This window comes from Chaetura pelagica, unplaced genomic scaffold (assembly GCF_000747805.2).
Source record: "Chaetura pelagica isolate M959 unplaced genomic scaffold, ChaPel_1.0 scaffold36, whole genome shotgun sequence".
Taxonomy (NCBI): domain Eukaryota; kingdom Metazoa; phylum Chordata; class Aves; order Apodiformes; family Apodidae; genus Chaetura; species Chaetura pelagica.
The window spans coordinates 2,347,674-2,360,422 of record NW_009953726.1 but is presented as its reverse complement, the minus strand read 5'-3'; positions in this window follow the sequence as shown (position 1 = coordinate 2,360,422).

The window sequence follows — 12,749 nt, the reverse complement described above, 5'->3', positions numbered from 1 at the left end:
GGAAACCACTGGCATTTTTCTCCCCCAAGCATTTGTTTTAATGCCTTTTGTTATTGTTAGAACATATTTTCCCAGGGTGTAGGTCACTTGGTTGATACCAGAGCCCTAGAAGCCTTCCACAATATGCTCTTTCTTTGAAACCACACCTTACTTTATAAGCAGTCTCCTTCTGCTTCCGGGCTCCCTTTCAAGTACCAACACTTCCTCCACCCCATTCCTCAAGACCTAGAGCCTGAGCTTGGTGGCTAGCCCAGGTCCCAGGGAGCTGTGTGGTGGGACAGCATATCCTGTGCAGATGTCCTCCATACCAGGATGAAAAAAACTTACCTAATGTCCCCAACGTAACTTGTGGCAATACCACAAGTTTGTTACTGTGGCAACAAACAATGTGTGTGTAATGAAGCTCAGTGTAGGTTTTTAGGTTCAGAGCGGTGGGTTAGTGTCCTCAGAGATACAGTTAAGGAATGACCCAGGAGAGGAAGGAAAGCCTGAATGCCAGGGTTGACTCTGCTGTTTGAATGACCCAATTCCCTTTGGCAATTTTGTGGAAAGATCATAGGGCCATCTTAGGTGATGTAGCCCTCAGGGTTGTTAGAGGGTAATTGGTGACTTTTCACAAACATGGGTCTTGTTCCCACCAAACAAAACTGGTTCTCTCAGGAGCAGCACGACTGTAGGGAATTCCTGCCTGATGTTCATGTCTCTTTTCTGGTAGTGCTAAATGCCAGACTGATTGCTAGTCTTTGTATCTGTGCTTAAATGCAGGGCCTCAAAACCTTTAGTGAAGCAGTAGAAAGGTTGGTCTTGTTTCTATTAAAAAAAAAAACCAAGCACTGGATGTGCTTTTCAGGGCAAAATTAGCCACCAAAGTTGCTCTTTTAACATTGCCAATTAGAAGTTTTAGAATAAAGCAGGTGTTCTGAGCTGCAGTGTGACAGCAGTTGTTGGTCTAGGAAGGTGGAGAGATACACGGTTCTCCTAGTTTTTTTTTTTGGTCAGCAATTTGCCACTGCTGGTACCTGGATGTGTTTAATAGGAGCTGAAAAAAGGACAGAGTGCATTAATAAGGCTCCAAAAATGTAGCACCAGGCCTGTAGGGAGTCTGTTACCAAAATTGGGAAATTCATTTTTCTTTCAAAGGTTATGGGATTGAGTCATGGACCCTTTGAGGGTCTTGAATCCCCTCTCTGTGGTCTCCTCACTGCCTGTCCTCTCTGCAGCCTGCCAGGCATGTGCTGAGCACAGATGTGGAGCTACTGTGCAGCTACTGAGCATGATGTGGCCTCTTGCTGCCCATCATCTCCTTCGGTAGCTGTCAGGAGATGTCCGTGTCCTACAAGAAGCCAACAAACAATGGGTCAAAGAGGAGCCAGGTCTGTGTTCAGAGGGTGCCCTGCTTTCCACTGGCACATGGCCTGCTCTCTGCAGATGGGAAATTGTCTAAGTATTAAGAGATTTGGTTTGATTAGCTGAAATCTCCTGTTGGCAGCACATTTCCAGTCCCTGGAGCAGTGGAGATCAGACAGGTTGCCAAGGCAACTCACAGCTTTCAGCAAGAGGTTTACTCCTGCATCGTCCTTGGTCAATTGATGGAGTAGCATTTATTTAGGTCTTTGAAAAAAACCCTGCTGTCCGACCTTTTGTTGTGGTGAGTCATTCTGCCTTGGGTCAAACTGGTGGAACTAAGAACAAGGTTTTGTGTACATAAGAGCATAAAGATCCCAATTAGATTCATCTTTGAAGAGGGGAGAGAGCACTTCAGTTCTGAAGGGAGACAACTTATTCTTTGTTGTCCCCACAAATAAGAGAGAAGCAGCAAGTGAGATCTCTCTTCCTCCTCCCTCTGCTCCCCTTTCCTCTTTTTCCCAAATGGAAAATACTTCTGTGCTCACTATTGAATTCATGCCCCATACCAGGGATCCTTCCAGTTTGACCTTCTGTCACTGCTTCACTTGCTGCTCTCTGCTCCCTCCCCTTTTGCAAAAACCTTGATGAATTCAGCTTATGTAAGTTTTAATTTCATTACATTATTCCTTCTTTTTGCACCACCTGGGAGGTGAAAAGCTCATCACGTCACCACTGGGAATGCCACTGTGACAGTGGTGGTAGGTTGGAAGTCATCGTGTCTGCTATTGCCCCTTCATTGATCCTGAGTCAAAGTCTGGGAGTGTGTTGGGACATGGGCATCTCTCACTGACTGTTCCTGGGTTTTACTGAGACAACAGGGTTGTGCCAGCAATGTGCAGAGCTGATGCAACATTGTCATATGCAGAGTCAAGGAGGGAAAAGCCATTGTGCTGAGTGCATGGCCTTGATTTGCTAAGTTAGAAAAGGTTTATTCAAAGTAATTCTGGCAGTGATAGGAAAGACATGCTACAAGGCTAACAAGACTACACCTGGTGAATTGAAGGTGGCATATGGGAGACACCATCAGAGTGTCCTTTGTTGTTTTTCTTACTGTTGCGATCAATGTGGGTTTTGCTCAGCAGTAGATACGTTGTTAGTTCAGGAGGAAGAATTATGGAGCAGTCACTGCATGGTTTAACATGGGGAGCCAAGCGGGCATTTCTTGAACATTCAGGTGCTTCTGTTCTCTTGTGAGTGTGTATCTCAGCTGGTGTCACATAGCATGGGGAGAAGAGAAGGAATTGAAAAGTAAACCTAGACACTGCTTGCTGAGAGAAATTCTGACCTTCTCTGTTGTAAAACCAAGGCATGACCTTTGCAGTCAACAATTCATACGAGAGGGGAAAATTAAAATGGGTAGAGGAACCTTTAAAAGTCTACTTTGACATCCTTACTTATTTACCCTTTTTGAGAGGATGGCAGTTGATAGATGTGCCACTGTGATGATGCATGGTTATCTTCTTTCCCTGTCTCAAAATACTGCCTTACTGATACCATGGCAACAAAGAAGTTGACTTAGGAAAAGGGGAAAAAATAAGAACTGTGACTTCAGTGTTCAAGAGAGGTGGCAGACTGACAGCCCCAGTCTTCCCTTTCTACCAGCAAGGCAGTGGTGGTGTCAGCTGTGACAAAACGTATCCGATTCTGAACTCTGTGTTGTACTGTGACTGAAAACAAGCCTGGGACATGATCAAAACCAAATCTACTACAGTAAAAGCAGACAGAGAATCTTCTGAGAAAATGTGCTTTTCTCAGACAATTAGATTCTGTTTAAATCATCACTTTTTCTAGGAAATACATAATTAAAAAAAAATAATTCCTAGACCCAAATTGTGTCCCTATTTGAGGTGGAATTCCTCTCTGAACAGAGCGTGGTAATGAGACACCAGCCCTCCCTTGACACTGCAATGGGTTTTCTGGAGGTCAGAAAGTCAGAGGACACATGGAAAGGGCAAGTTCAAGTCTCTGTCCTGCTTGATTCTGACTTGCAGTTGATTACAGGTCTCACCTCTAACGCGAAAGCCCTGAGCAGCAGGAGACTGGCTTTTAGGGACTGGCTTCTTTCTCCTGTTTGATCTAATCCAGATTGTATAGATCGTTATCACTACAGCCTTTTTCTTGCTTTCCTACATCTTAAGTGAAAGCTTTAACCACCAACTTACTGCCCTCACTGCTTTGTGTGATGGTTCTTTTTACAATGGAAATTAGTTCCAGAATGCAAAACTGAGAGGTTGAGTGCAGCTCAGAGATTGAGGTGAATATCTAAACAGAGAAGAAATGACAGAGAAATTACTTGAGTGTAAAGGTTTCCTGTAGATTGTGGTTAGTTTCTAATTTTTCTTTGCTGGTCTGGAGAAGGACTGAGAGAAACAGTTGTGAAGGCTGTGGTTTTCATTTTTATAATCTCAACTGCTGATCTAACTCTGAGAACAATCCTGGCAGGGAGTGGTGGTGGTGCTACAGGAGGACCAAGGCCTGGATGAGTACCACAGGTTCTTCCTGCTGCCCTGTAAAACATTTTCAGTCCTGACACAGAGAGGACCAGCTCTCAGTTTGTGAAGGACAATTCAAGCATTGTGCTGCTCAAATTCTCGGTCTCCCTGGCCCTGTTAGCTTCACTGCATGTTAAATACCATGCTGAATTTGAGCCTTTGCTAAGATCATTACTGAGATTGACAATTGGTTTCTGAATCACCTTTCAGAGGCCTAGGTTGTTACTTGTTTTGCCTCTGCTAGACTATGTGAATGTTCCCCTGTTTGTTAGGACACATTCCTCTTCCCTTGTTCATCTGTATTTGTGGTGTGTCCCCTTACAGATGGAGGAATGGGGTGAGAGCCAGGACTCCTTTGGATGCAGAACATCAGGCATTATCATTTGAAAACACCGTGTACTCACTGTTGACTTGAACTAGTGCTCCACAGTCATTTGAAACACGTGCAACAAAATTAATACTTTGTATTTCCTAATTGGAAAATAGCTTTTGTTGAGGGCATAATATTTAACAGAACCATATCTGCTTGGTTGCAAATGCCATCAGGAGCATTGCTCAAGGCCAGGGTGGGATTTCTGCTGCTGGGAAGGCAGTGCTGCCAGAGAGTTGTGTATCACAGAATCTGAGAATCACTTAGGTTAGAAAAGACCTTTAAAATAATTGAGTCCAACCATTAACCCTACTCTACCAAATCCAGCACTAAGCCATATTCCCAAGCACAATAACTTTTAAACACGTCCAGGGATGGTGACTTAACCATCTCCCTGGGCAGCGTGTTCCAAGGTCTGACAACCCTTTCAGTGAATAATTTCTTGCTAATAGATAGTCTAAGCCTCCCCTAGTGCAGCTTGAGGCCATTTCCCCTTGTATCACCAGTTACTTGTGAGAAGTAGAACCAGTGCCTACTTCTTTACAACATCCTTTCAGGTAGTTTTAGAGGGCAATGAGGTCTCCCTTTAGCCTCCTTTTCTTCAGACTAAATAGCCTCAGTTCCCTCAGCTTATCCTCATAAGACTTGCTCTCAAGGCCCTTTACCATCTTCATTGCCCTGCTTTGGACATTCTCCAGCACCTCAATGTCCTTTTTGTATTGAGGTGCCCAAAACTGGACACAGTATTTGAGGTGTGGCCTCACCGATGCTGAGTACAGAAGAATGATCACCTCCCTGGTCCTACCTGCCACGCTATTTCTAATACAGGCCAGGATGCCATTGGCCTTCTTGGCCACCTGGACACACTGCTGGCTCATATTCAGCTGCCTAAAAATAAATCAGAGCCCCCAGGTCCCTTTCTGTTGGACAGCTTTCCAGATACTCTTCCTCAAGCCTGTAGTGTTGGATGGGGTTGTTGTGGCCCAAGTGCAGGACCCAGCACTTGGCTATAGCACCCTTCATAGGTGGAAAATCTGACTTCAGGGAAAACCTTGTTCAACTTAGGCCTCTTCCTTGCTGGCTTATGGCTCCCATAGGTGAGCTGCTGGATGCTCTGGGATTTTCCCTCCCAGTGTTTACGTCTTCAGCATTTATCTATAGCAGGTTCTCAGTGAAGTCCAGACGGTGTTCTGAGAACTCAAGTCCAGTTCTGCCCTTTTTGAATCTCATTAAGCATATTGAAGAAATCAGGTGTCTGATGACCACACTGCTGGCCCCAGTAGGGGCTCCACATTGAGCCAAGCTCAGCCTAAAGGGTAGAGCGTGCCCTCCTCTAGATGTGCAGCTGGGACATGGCACTGGGGAAAGGAAAATCTGGATTTAAGGAAGAATTTACCTCAGGCCTTCCGTTTCTTGAATGAATGCCCTTACTTAATGCCACCACATCCATGTTCCCTGTTGTGTCTTTCCTTGAACCCAGTGTAGCCAGGAGTTCTTGGGCACCTGTACTGGATTGTATCCCTGTGAAGAATCAGGCTTTGGGGAAAGAAATGCCAGTCCTGTGGTTTTCAGGTGAGCCGAGGTGGCTGAGAAGGTGCCTGAAGGCCTATGGTTGTCACTGTAGTGCCATCTCTGAGAAGGTGCAGTAGGTATTCTATTTGGGATCCTCAGCCTTGGGGTGAAAAGTGAGGTATTTCTAGACACTGAAGTGCCTGTGTAGATGGGTGGGACTTTTCTTGATTGTTCCTTTGGGTCTAACTTCCACCATTTTGGGTTGTGTCTGTGCCATGGCTCCCCTTCTGTGGAGCAGTTTTGTTGCATTTCCCTTCTTCACAATGGGGTATAAACACATTGAAGGCAATAAAGTGTCTGAGTCGTAGAAGAAAGGGAGGTGAAGTTGTTCTACTATCACTGAGACCTTTGAAATTGCATGCCTATGTCATAGGCCATAAGAGCAGTTTAAATCTTTAAAGGTGACCTGCAAGTACATCAGAAGCAGTTATGAATGAACCCATTCTTCTACCCTTTGATCAGTCACATTTTGCAGTCAAAGTTAATAGATGTATAGTCAGGTTGAAAGTGCTTTTCAGTCCTTCATATTCCTTACATAAAAGTACTGGAGAACTTCCTCATTCTTGCTGTGTGTAAATCACCACATAAAAATGAAGTGTGTGACACTGAACTTTGATGCAGGGCAAGTCCTACTGCCTTGGGTGGGAATTTCACTCTTCTGCTACAGAGCTGAATGTTGTCTGATTGCATTCTGATAATGTATTTGTGGATCACCTTGAGGAGAAGAAGAATTATACAACGGTTCCCTCACAGTGCTGTTAGGAAGGGTTGGACTTTATCTCCTTTAAAATGGATATCAGGAGAGAGCTGCAATCCTGTGAAAACACACATTTATTTCTGAAGTGTTTGTGGATTGGGGGTGTGGTGCACACAAATAGAATTGACACCTGTCCAAGGCTGATAACGATGATCAGGGGAGCAGGGGTCACACGCCCCTTATTCTAGCAGATTGCTGCATGAAGAGTTGGTGCCTACAGCTTCCCTTGGTCTGAAGTTATGAGATGCTGCATCCAATGAGTTGTTTTACGCTTTGTGGCTTTTTCTGAGCTTGCACAGGTATGGTCTTGATAGAGGTTTCACTACAATAGATGCAGTGGTAGCTGTGGCTCAGGAAAACCCTTTCCCTCCCTTGCTCTCTCAGAAAGATCCCATTAGCTATTCTACTCCTTTGGGAGTCCACATATGGCACTATTTTCCTTTATAACCTCTGCCTCAGCTTGTGAGTGGGCAAAGTGACAACATTCTGATTCCCACGTGCTTTGGGCACCGACTAGAGGAAGTGACCGAGAAACATTTTTAGCCCTTCCATCGCACCCAGCAGGGAACTTGTCCTTGCAGTGGGGCCACTGTCTTCATTTCACCCCACATAACTTTCCTTCAGTAGTTGCTGAGCTTTGCTAAACACAAGCCTTGTTACAGATGGACTTCTGAGCTTTGCTGCACTGTGGCACTGCTGATAGGGATGAGGATATGTAGATATGCAAGTAGGTGGAAACTTTCTAATACATCATAATAGTAGTAATAATAACGTGCACTTCTACTGCCTTGCAGCTTTTGCTGGAACTTCTGCCCACGCATCAGCCTACTTGGTTCACAATGCAGTGTGCATGCTAGACAATTAGTGGTTGATAATGAAAAATGTCATGGGAACCAGCAGGAAAATCATAGCTTACTCCAAATATATAATGAAATGTAATTAGCACAGACAGTAAAACAGACAATTTATGGTTTTTTTCGTAATTAAAAAGTACCAGTAAACATTCCTTTTGCAGGAAGCTTGGTATCAAATGGAATTAAAGAGCTATTGTCTGGAATAGGGTTTTGTGCAAAATTTAACCCTTGCAAAGCTGAATTGGTTAAGGTTTTGTTAATTGCAGACTCTCCAAGTGAATCTATTGTGGCACTTCTTCCATTCATTCTCCTGGTCCTGGGCTGTTGGGAGGCACCAGGTGTCCTACCAGAATTGCTGTGAAACCTGGTACAAGCCAAATACCCAGCCGGGTTCCAGGCAGGTAACAGTGCTGCCAATACTTCCTTCCTGCTCTTCCAGATAAACTTTCCCCTGAAGTAACCTTGTAGTGTGGGGGTAGCTTTGGGAGAGAGGTTGGAGCAGGGACAGCACTGTAAAGTCTTGTGCTCCCTGTGCCCTCTCTCAGATGTCTTCTGTTGGTCTCACTTCCATCTCTGATCTCCTTCACACTGCACCTCTTGTTTGTTCTTAAACCATGCAGGGCAAAGGAGCGTGCGCAGTTGTGTGCCCTCGGCTGCCAGGAGCACAAACATGTTTCCTGGTTCGTGCTCTTACCTGGGACAACAGGATGTTTGGACCCACTCTGGCATTGCATAAAGGCATTGAGGCATTAATTTCTTAGTTGAAAAATGAATGAGTGGGAGAGAGTCCTGTTTCAATGGACTGTTCATGACCCAAAGCATGTGGTGGCCAGCTCCTTCCCTGGGCTTGGGTGCCCAGGGTTTGAACCAACAGTTGAATGCTTCCTGTCTCCTCTTATTGCTCTCAGGTCTGGTGTCTATTGCTGTAGGGCTGGACATTTTACTTGTGTGAGAGACTCTGACATGCTCCAGCAATGCTGTAACACCAGTAATATGTTTGTATTGCTGCTGCTTTTCCTTCTCAACACCCTCCCTGGCCCAGACATCCCTCCACAAGCCAGAGCTGTTTTACAGTCTTTTCCCAGGTGTAGTCTTAGCCTGGAATTTCAAACCTGCATAGGAAGCCCTTCAGCTGAGAGTTGAGAGGAGAGCTGGGCCACCTAGTCAGGACTGCATGCAGGTGCAGCATGTTTTCCTCTTGATGATGGAGCAGCAGAGAGCCAGCATGCCTCCCTCCTCAGAGGGAAATCAGCTTGCAGCTGGAGCCAGGTGCACAGACTGTCATGTTTCTACCCACGTATGTGAGACAGTGCTCAGGAGAAAAATCACAACCCTCCCTCAGAGATGCTTGGGAACAAACCTCTAGTATCTGGCACAGATGATGTTTGGGAGAGAAGAGGACACTACTGCTTAAATTGGACAGGATGGAAAATCTCCTTTGCCTTGAGCTGCAGAAGTCCCAGCTATCACTCTGCAGCTGCGCAGACCCTCATTAGGAGAGGGACTCTGCATTGCTGGGGGAGTCATCTGTGTGCAAGATGCCAGAGCTGTGGAGGTTCTTCTGGAGCACCTTTCCTCTGCTTGGTGCCTACAGTGAGGGGAGGGGTGCTGCAAGGATCTCAACCCTTGTTGGTTGGTTGTTGATAGTCTTTGCAGTTCAGGATGTATGGGGAGGGTTCTGTGCAGTCCCTTCTCACCTGTGCTCCCAAAACCTCCCCCTCTGTGTAGACACAGTTGTTAGTGTTCAGTTTTGAAAAGCTTCTTCCTAGAAGTTGCTGCTGGACCTTTTGTGAACTCTGACAGGAAATGCCTTTTGTATCTCTCTCCAAAGAGTGAGTGATGCTACTTCCTTTTTCCTCTTTAGCTGACCAGGAAACAGGAGTAGTTGCTGCTGTTGTGTCAGTCTGAGATCCTTTAGTGCAAGTGGACAGCAGCTGATGATTTGTCTCTAAACTTATTTCAGGATGCCTGGTCTAGCCAAGAGTCTTCTTTTTCCTCTGGGATTTTGCAAGGTACCATGCAGGTCTGTTGGAGAAAGGGGCACTTAGAGGATTTCTGCAGCTGGGTTCATGTAGCATATCAGAGCATGTGTTGGACAATCTGTGTTAAAAACATTGGTGGTTTGCTTGTGTCCTGTCTGAGAAGGAGAAACCCTGGCATCTCCTTGGGCTCAGAGCTGAGATTTTGTAAAAGAGCTTAATAAGTAGTAACAGTTGTGCCCTTTCCATCCCTCCACATCACACCTTCTGCAATGAAATGTCACCTAGAACCTTTAAAACGTGATAGTCAGCTTACTACATAGCTGCTCCAACTTCACACACACACGTATTCACATGAGCTTGTGCACAAATACACACACTTGTGTGCTGAGATGTGGTGATCCCAAGTGTTTTAAAAGAAGGTAGAGCATAATCCTTCTTCCTGCCTATGCTGTGCTCAAGGAAAGGAGGAGTCAGTGATGGGACCCAGCCATACTCTCGTGTATACTTTGGGGTTATGGTTGCTTTGATTTAAAATCAGCTCCTTTGATTTACACTTGGCTCCAGCAACGACTTAATGGTGACTTCAGCAGCTGAAAATAGCCGGAGTAGATGTATCACTCAGCCACTCATGTCCACAGCCCTGCTCCCTGGGTTGAAGTCTGAGGGGAATATGTGGCTGCCATATTACCCAGGGAAGCTGTGGCACCAAATTTCAGTGCCGGCAGGAAAACCCACTGTTTTCATGGACCCTGCGTAGTGCTGGTGTGGCACAAGGGGGACACAGAAGTAATCACCAGAGGAGTGACTGTGCCCATACAGAAGAGAGCAATGGAAACGTATATTTGATCTTATTGTCATTTAAGCTGCTGTAATTCAGTGCATATTTCTGTTCCTTCCTTAGCATGGAGTGAGCAAGGTCAGAGCCACCTCCTGAGCAGGTATAACCTGTATTCTTCTAGGTTCAGTCCCAAACACTTGTCTGTTTTGCATGTGGGCTGCTGCTGTGCATTGGTGATTTTTGTCTTTGATTGAGGCATGTTGGCTTGTATTAATTTAGGTTTTTTTAATCCCCTAGACTGTAGTCCTTTTGTGCACTATCAAGACTCTAACTGGAGAAAGTGTAGCTCTTCTAGCTTAAGCCTTTTGCTGAGTCAAGTTTTGCAAACTCCCAGTGGGATGTTTCACAGCCAGGGCTGGCTCTGTTTACATCCTTTCCTCCTGCTCATCTCAACTGCAAGCTGCAGCTTTGCAATCACAGACATCCCTGGTGTGCCACTAATGCAGCTGATGTTTCATTTTTATGGCGTATTTGACTTGAATTGAACAACTGAACCTCACCCCTTCCTGGTGAAGTAATTAGCAGAATAACAAACCCGTTTCTACTTTTTTTTTTTTTGCTGATGACACAGGTTTTGATGTGTGTGCCCTTGCCATCCACACTGGATGATATATGTAGTGTTTGTCCCTTGTTTTGGCATTTTGATATGTGTGAGAGAGGTGAAATGGCTTTAAAAGCTTTTTGCTGGCGCCTGCGGTTTGTTGCAGACCCAGTGGTACAGGCAGAAAGTGATATATTGAAATAAGGTTTTCTCTGCAGTTTGACATAGGGATGTTGATGCAGAGGACAGGGTCATCAGCTGTTGCAAAACCACTGTGCTTGTTACCGGTGGCCAAACATGACACCAAGGGAGCCAAACTGAGTTACCAGAGCTGGAGGCTGGTCTTTTGCAGCAAATAATGGCAATTATGTCGTACAGTAATATACTTCTTACTTAAGGGTAAAGTAGCAGTTGAATGAGCATCATAGGCTAATCATTAACCTGGTTCTTAGAAAATGTAATGAAGTTAGTAAGTACCATTCTGGTTTTAGAGAAAATATATAAGTTGCAAAGGAAATGTTGAGGCCTTTCACCTCCCAAGCTAATCCTTCCCACAGCCTCCCCTGGGAATATGCTGCAAGCTGTGCAGAAGAGGTTTATGACCAACTGCCATTTCATAGAATCATTAAAGGTTGGAAAAGACCTTCAAGATCATCAAGTCCAACCATCAGCCCTATACCTCTGTGACCACTAAACCATCTCCTGAAGCACCACATTTACCTGTTTGTTGAACATATCCTTGTTTTGCAATATAGATTGAGAGCATCTCATTTGAAGAAGGTAGAATTCTGCATTGATACAAAAGTGCATTAAAACCACTTAAAGTCTTTCCTGTGTTGGAGTTCATCATATGACAGAAATGAATCACCAGGTTCTGTGTGTAATGTACCCTGTTTTTGATGTTCTCGGTAGACTGGCTCAACACAGATGTTGTATCCACTTAATTAAAGTCCAAGTTTTGCTGAATTTTGCTGCTATTTCTTCTGGGGAGAGGATGGGGAAGAGGAGCCACAGATACAGGTGTGGCTACACCACATCTTCCTCTGGGCGGTGTTTCCTACTTGCGCCAATGTTTTCTTTCTGACTTTCTGTTCTTATTTATCCCTGAGATTTTTGGCTTTTTGTCTGCAGCTGGAGTCTCATTATCCTCCCTGAAGTCCTCTTCCACTTCATCAACAAGAAGCTCTGCTTCGGAAAGAGAGATGAGCTCCTGTGCCTGAAATAATAAAGGAGAAGAAAACACGACAAAGAAAAGTACAGAGCTTATGAGGGTCTGGGTAAGTATCACAGTATTAAACTGCCTTTCATGTACAAAATCTTTTTGAGGCTCTGAGCGCTTGGAGATAGATGGACCTGTTTGCTGTGTCTTGGGTTATTTGTGTGGAAAACAGCAGGGTTTTGGATCGATTACTGTAACCTCCAAAACTTGATGAAATGAATATGCAATTGATACCCTCCTCCTATTATCTTTGTTGTCAGGGGTCACCTCCTGTGAAATGGAGGGAGACATTGAGGAGAAAAAAGCACACTCCTCATGCTCTGTTGTGGGAATGTTTTGTTAATCCAGTGAAGAGCAAAATGTGAGCAATTCTGAGTAATGACACTGCCTTTCTGCTCACAAAGCACATGCCCATCCTGGTTTTCTTGTAGTAGCTATTACACACTTCTTTGTGCATTTGTTTTGGTCTGAAAACATTGTATCTTGGGTAAACCCAGGAGTCCTGGAGCCAAAATAACTGGAAATATGACTGTGTTACAAAAATAACATTTTAATGTTTCTCAGTGATCAAAAATGCTTCCATTCTGGTAATGGTGGTAACTGAGAATTCAGTAATTTCATCAGCTATTAGTTTGTAAATTTGCATGTCATAAGTGTGTAATAATCGAAGTAATCAGCCTAGAAGAGGTCTCAGAAGCCTCCCCATTAAAAGGTCTT